This window comes from Meriones unguiculatus, chromosome 11 (genome assembly GCF_030254825.1).
Source record: "Meriones unguiculatus strain TT.TT164.6M chromosome 11, Bangor_MerUng_6.1, whole genome shotgun sequence".
Classification (NCBI taxonomy): Eukaryota; Metazoa; Chordata; class Mammalia; order Rodentia; family Muridae; genus Meriones; species Meriones unguiculatus.
The window spans coordinates 4,655,295-4,661,455 of NC_083359.1; positions in this window are offsets into that span (position 1 = coordinate 4,655,295).

Below are 6,161 nucleotides of genomic sequence, written 5' to 3' on the forward strand. Positions count from 1 at the left end.
CCCAGCTAGACAGCAAGGCTTGTTTTGTTGTTTTGCTCCAGAAAGAGGTCTTGGATGTTAAAGGCCAAACTAACTTTTAAGACTTACTTTTCTCTTTGAGTTTTGAGTATGGCATTAGAAAACCTTTAACGTAGGAGAAGAGTACTGTGATGCCACTGCCACCACCGTCGGCAGCTGGCTTCCACCACAGAACGAGAAGGTGATGAAGGAGAAGACACTATATCCCCCAGGGGCAGGACATCTGTGAGAGATAGCTGCAAAGAGATGAGATGTCATAGCGATGAGGAATGAAGTCAGTATTTTAGTTTTCATGATATTTCAGTCATTTGCAGTTACGTCAGGATTCTATACATTTTATTGTGTTGCCAATTAGTTAAGTGTGTTCAAACTAAAAGAAATATTAAAGAAAAATGTGTTTTTCTTAAATATATTTTGCTGTTGGAGGAAATTCAGAAATAAAATGTGACTAAATACAGCTGCTTATGACATCAACCTAAAATGTGGACTTGCCTGGAGTAACAGGTCTGAGATGACAGATGCAGCAATGAAAGAGGAGAGGTAAGTTAGGATGGAAGGGAGAAGAAAAGACAAGATGTTATAACTGAATGAGAGAGAAGATACGGCAATTCAGGGAAGGGGAGAGAGAGACAGGTAGATGGACAAAAAGCAAGGGAGGGAGAGAGAATGGTTTAATAAATGGGAGTTAGAAATAAAACAGTGCAGAAAGTGAACAGGGGAGGACAGGATGGAATGGCCGAACTTCAGAGATAAAAACAATGCAGTAACTGAGTACGTGAAAAAAAGACAAAAGTGAGCAGGAAGGGGAGACAGGTAGAATAACTGAAGCAAAGTACAAGACAGCAAGCATAGACGAGGAGGAGAGATAAGCATGCAGTAACTGTACTCGAGTGATAAGCTACAGAGTGTGAGTGAATGCAAGAGCCAGGACAGAAAAGAGCTGAAGAGGAAAGATGAGATGGCTTAGAGAAGTGGACAGTGGAGATAGGACAGGATACAATAAATAAAACCAAGAGATAAGATAGGATGAACTGAAGGAACAGAAGAGACAAGAATGGATCTGTGGTTTGGACCACAGAAAATGAAAACTGGATGAAAGACAGGATCAGAATGGAGTGACTCAAACAGATGCGACTGGAATCAATAGCTGAACAGGAAAAAGTATACAGTAGTTGCTTCAAACCCAAAAGGTAGAACAAGAAAGATCTCAAACCTCCACACATGAGGCTTACATTTTAATGACAGAAATGTGTTCTCTACAGTTGCAGTGAGTCCGCGATGGTGGAGCGAAGGAACAGCTGGTAGCTCACATCTTGATCCATGTCCCTGGCAGAGAACTGACTGGGAATGCCACTGACTGTTGAAACCTTGAAGGCCACCTCCGGTGACATACCTCCTCCAACAAGGCCACACCCCTTAACCCTTCCCAACTGGTGACTAAGCATTCAAATACATGGGCCTGTGGGGTCCATTCTTATTAAAACCACCATCACTTCTCAAAACATGAAGGTAAGGGGTGATAAAGGATCCTTGAAGCTGGAGAAACATGATGTGCCAAGTCCCTAATTAATGACCTGAAAAGTTAGTTGCAGCTGAGTCATGAAAAAGGAAGTAGGTATTACCATTTGCGAGCCTTGCAAAGTAGTCAAGGGCCACCTTCAGGGTTTTGGCTTTTATGTGAAGAGCAAAGGGGTGGTTTTAAACTAAGAAGTGATGTCATCAGACCTCTCCTGCTGCAGTTGAGAATGTCTGGAACTTGGGATGGAAACATAGGCATGTGACAGAGTCGTGAGTAGTTTGCCTGAAGAACGTGGCAGCAAAGAGAGGTGTTGATGATCTTCGAAGGTGTTTTGGAAAGAACCTGTGGTTTGAATGAGACATGTTCCCCATAGGCTCATGTATTTGAGGATTTGGTCCCCAGCTAGTGGCATTTGTTTGATAAATTTTGTGTGTGGAGACCTGCTGAGGATGCAGATGGGCTTTGGGAGTTTGTAGTAGAGCTGCCTTTCCAATTCACTCTGATTCCTGATGTACTGACAAACGTGGTCAGCCATTTTCCTTCTCCCACTTCCTGCTGTCACGTGGTCCTCACTACTCTGGACTCTTCACTCTCTGGAAGCATAAGTCAAAATACACTTTCTCCTTTAAGTTGATTCTGGTCATGATATTTTGTCACAACAACAGAAACTAACTACTATAGAACTTGATTTATTGGCAGTGGGGAAAAAAATGGAAAATATAAAGATGTTAAGGCCGATCCCCAGATTTTGAGCATGAGCAACTATTGTCATCCACTGTGATAGGATACAGTATTAGATATAGTAATGCTTTGAGGAAAACAGAGGAAGGGTACAGATTTATTTTTTCTATTTCAGGTTTGGAGTGACCTTTAGCAGAGATTGAGCCTGTAATTTGGGGAAAGAAAGAATTAGATTTGGGATATAAATTCAGATATCATAGAGTATGGATGGTACTAGAAGCCAAGAGAATGGATGAAATCATATAGGAAGAAAATATACAGTGAAAATGGAGGGGCCTTTGCAGTACCAAATATTTTCTGTATTTCTCTGACTTAGTGTGTGATACCCACTGAAACACAATGAAATAATTTGATTGTGTATGGTGTTATAGTGCATTAGTATGTATGAGGCTAATGCCACAAATTGCTTTAAAATATAGAGACAGGATAAAGCTTTCTCAGAGCATACATTTGTAATTACTACCTAAAAGATGTATTTTTGCCATGTGACTGTAACAGCACTCAGAAAATACTCAGACTGAGAAAACAAAAGCCAAATTTTATTTAGAGCAACCTGCAGGGGAAGGTGGATATTATCCAAAACACAGTCTGTGTCTTTTTCCAATTTAACCTCATTATATTCACTCTTTTGAATGTCAGTAGCGTGAATGTGGACCCTCGAATCAGGACCTGTTTCAAACAGCTCAAATTCTTCACTTGCAAAATGGAAAAAGTACTACCGCTTCACTGAGTTGTTGTAAGAAGTGAGCCTTGTATGAAGATAGAACATGCAAAAGATGGTCTGTCGTGTAGTAAGGCTGCAATCCACTGCATACTAATGAGCCTAACAGTCACACAATGTCAACCCGTCAACCCGTTAAATAATGTCGTATTAATATAATAAAAATGGAAGAACCTAAAATGTGCCTTGAGTCCATTACCCAGTGTTTCCAAGAGCATCTGGAGATTTGGCAAAGGAAGATGAAATAACAAAAGAAGAGAGAAGAGATGGGCAGAGCCATGAAGATAACTTGGGAAGATCAGGGTCGTAGAAATCAGAGGACGAGAACATTCAAAACCGAAAAGATAGTCAGAGGCATTCTATCTGCGTGAGAAAAGTCAAGTTAACTAAGGACACTGTGTGTTTGGTATGAAATCACTGAGGGTCCTAGAGATGTCATTGACAGGGAGCAGAGGGAACAAAACGTAGTTAGCAGAAGCGGATGAGTAGGGGGAGGTGAGGGAACAAAGACATCTATATCAGAAGGAAAGCTGAAAAGCTAGACAATAGCTGGAGGAAAGAAGAAATGGGGGAGAATATTAAAAAAAGAAAAGAAAATCAGTAGAATTGAAGAGATCTGGGAAGGAAAATGGAAGAGAAACTTCTGCCTCTTCCATTTTTTTGCCTAAACTTCCCAAGAAGGATGAGTTTAGTGTCAAGTAAAATCCTATATGAAGGAAGAATGTGGCAGGAGAAATGTGAGACAATTTCTACTTCCTGGCATTATCTTTATCTGTCTGAACTTTAAAATGTTTTAATGATAACAGTTAGTGACATTCAAGGTTTACAGTCTGATGATCTTTTATATATGAAATGTATTATATCAATGTGTTACTTGCGATCACCACAACCTATCAATATGTTTATCATGACACATGTTGCACATTAAATCTTGAGAACAGAGTTATCTTGTAAAGGGGAGCTTTATGCCCTCTCACCAACGTTTGCCCATTTCCCCCAGCTCTCAGCCCTTGGAGACTCCATGCTTCTGTGAGGCTGACTTTTTAGACTCTATAGAGAAGTGAGATCATGCACTATGTGTCCGGCCTATTTAACTTAGCATAATGTTCTCAGTGTCCAACCACTGCAGTTGCGAATGGCAAGGCCTACTTTTTAATGATTTGGTAATATTGCATTGTATGCTCTAAAGCAGTGTTCCTTGAATTTTTTTTTCCTTTTCCCCAATAACTCTTGATACATCCCTAAATAACTAGGAATATAAGACAGGTATACCACTTGAGCACACACTGTGAGTACATTTCATGCCATTGGCGCCACATCTTCATGTGTGTCCATTGTGTGTCCATTAACAAGCTACGGAAGCTGTAGCTGTTTTAATACTTCCATAGTTTAGTTTATTCTAGAATAGAAGTTACTTAACCATTACACTATGAGGTAGTATTTTCAAGCCAAGAGTGGCAGCTCATGCCTATAATCCCACAACTTGAGAGGCTGATTGCTATAAACAGGATTGCTATAAGCTTGGCTAGGCCTAGGCCAACCTAGTGTGAGACTGTATCTTGAACACAAACAATATTAGGGTGTTCTGAATTGACTATGTATTTACCCTAAGTGGCGAGTTTATAGTTTTATGTCTTCAGGTTGTGACTTAAAGTTTGTTAATTTTAATGTGAAGGACTCTCCATTATTTCTTGTAAGATAAGTCTTACACTGACTAGTTCTTTCAACTCTTGGCTACCTAGAAAAATCTTTAAAAAAAGAAAAAAGAAAGAAAGAAAAGTTTTCCTTTCCATTCAGTTCTGAAGTTGGTGTTTCTGTGTACAGCATCCTTGCCTGGTTTCCTTTTAGAGCTCTGAGTATGTGGGTTTTCTGGTTTGTGGAGAAGTTCACTGTTAGCGTCCTACGGATTTCCTCCCACAAGTTCCCAAGAGAAAAGTCATTTTTCTCTTGCTGTTTTTGAAATTGTTGGCAATCTGATTACAATCTGTCTTAGCATCTCTTCTTTGGGTTATCCTTTTTTGGGATGCTTCCACTTTCGTGATTATAGATCTACATCCCTCTAAAGATTTGGAAAATTTTATCCATCACTTCTTTAAATTTATTTTGTTACCTTTTATCACTTTTCTCTTTCTGGCACTCCCATGACTCATATATTTATATACTTTCTGGTGTTTCAAAATCTTTTATGCTTTCTTCTTTCCTTTTCCCTTTTTTTCTGTTATAATTGGAGACTTTTAAATGGTGTGTCTTGGAGTTCATGAGTTTTTCTCTTGTGTGACTGTGTTTGATGTTGGAACTGGGTCCTTCAGTTCTGTCTTTGCAATTTGCCATTAAGTCTGCCAGAGAACACACATGAACTCTAATAAAGCTGAAATTGAAGTCTTTATCTCTGGTCCATGGCTGCATGCCCAAATCATGCAGCCCCAACCCTCACAGTTCTTTGTATTTTGTGTACAAAAACCACATCCTAGACACACTTCAGTTAATAAGAATAGTTAAGTATCAAAACTACAAAAGCCAGAAGGCAAGGTTAGCACATTTAGGGACTTTCCTAGATTCTGGAACTATGGATTAGGTCTTTGTTCCCTTTTTAAGAGGTATTGGGGCCTATGTGCTGGGTTTTAAGGTAAGGTTAGTGCCTCTAACATGGTGTCAGTTATGCTAAGAGCTAGAGGCCTGTTACACTTGTATACTCAGCTCCTGGGTTTTTCTTTTGTTCTTTTTATTGTTCCTTTTTTTATTAATCTTATTTTCTTTTAAAATTATTGTCCCAATTTTGTTCAGTTACCTATTTCTTGATTTTAAAATGTTCCATTTTATTAAACTTCTTTAAGATGAGTACTTGAATTCTTTTTCAGGGTGTTCATTGATCTCCATTTCTCTCTTTGCTTATTGGAGCTTTGCTTATTCTCTTTCTCAGTGCTGTACTTGCTCGGTCATTGTCTGTGTACATTGGTGTCTGTATACATAGTTTCAATCTTTACACATGAGCAAGACCTTATTCAGCTGCTCACAGGATTGCCTTTGGGTTTGTGGCTAAGCGGAGCTAGAGCTGGGTTCTGGGACTTCTTTGGGGTCTGTGAGGTGATCTGAAGTTGGCATCTCTGTTAACAGGGTCTCAGGGAGAGGTTAGTGCTGATTCTGGTTAGACTGACAAGACTC